This window comes from Phocoena phocoena, chromosome 5, assembly GCF_963924675.1.
Source record: "Phocoena phocoena chromosome 5, mPhoPho1.1, whole genome shotgun sequence".
NCBI lineage: Eukaryota > Metazoa > Chordata > Mammalia > Artiodactyla > Phocoenidae > Phocoena > Phocoena phocoena.
Window position 1 is genome coordinate 45384725 of NC_089223.1, and position 1043 is coordinate 45385767.

At 39.8% G+C, this 1043-nt stretch overlaps 1 pseudogene; it reads left to right on the forward strand.

Annotated features, from left to right (window-relative positions):
* Positions 1-232: 232 nt before the first annotated feature.
* LOC136123796 (solute carrier family 25 member 16 pseudogene) lies at positions 233-796 on the forward strand (annotated as a pseudogene).
* The last annotated feature ends 247 nt before the right edge of the window (positions 797-1043 follow it).

Consider the following 1043-nt stretch of genomic DNA (forward strand, 5'->3'; position numbering starts at 1 on the left):
ATATCAGGCAAAGGTTTTATTACCAGCTCACAATCACCATTACAAACATTTGGGAGTGTCTGCTGCATTGCATGCTGTTCCCCGAAGGAGGGATACCTTGGGGATTGTATAAAGGGAATGATGCGGTGATGATCCAAATCGTTCCCTATGGTGTGATCCAGTTTATCGCGTTTGAGCATTATAGAACGTTAATTACTACAAAGCTGGGAGTTTCTGGTCTGTGCACAGATGAATGGCTGCACCGATAGCAGGTTTAACAGCAGTTATCGGTACTTACCCTCTTCACGTGGTTAGAGTAGGCCTAGCCCATACCTATACAGGAATTATTCATGCATTCAAAACAATTTATGCAAAGGAAGGTGCCTTGCATTTTACAGAGGCCTGATGCCTGCTGTATTAGGAACGGCTCCTCGTGCAAGTGTTTCATTTTTTTTTTTTTTTTTTTTTTTACTTTTGGTACCTTTCCCATGTTCCCACCCTTCTTCACAGACCTTCAGACTACCCTAACGTCTGAGATTTGAAAACTCACATAAACTTACATTATGGTGGTGCTGCTGGAGCAATAATACAGACAGATCTGACCCATTTGATGTAACTCATCAGTGAACGCAGTTAAGGACTGTTCTTCCAGAATTTGAAAAGTTCCATACCATGGAGGTCACTATAAATTACGTCTATACGGCAGAGAATTCAAAAGGATATCATGGTTTCTCTCAATTACATTCACTGTGTTCTTTCTCAAGCAGTTGCTTTTACAGTACATGAACTAATCAAGCAGGGTTTTCTCCTCAACTAAAAAAGGTTGTTGTGATTTCTTTTCCTTCCTCTTTGAGGGGGAAATAAAATGTTAATTTGGGGGGAGAACATTACTTGAAGGGGAATATATACCCTGTCGCAGGAAACCATGGGTATTTTAGCACTTGATTTTTTTATTCATCACAAAAGTGCTTACTTATACTTTTGGATGCCAAAAGTTTTATCTTAGAACATTGAGAAAAATGTAAGCTGTTGCTGACTAAAAGTGTTATTTGGGGGGCTTCCCT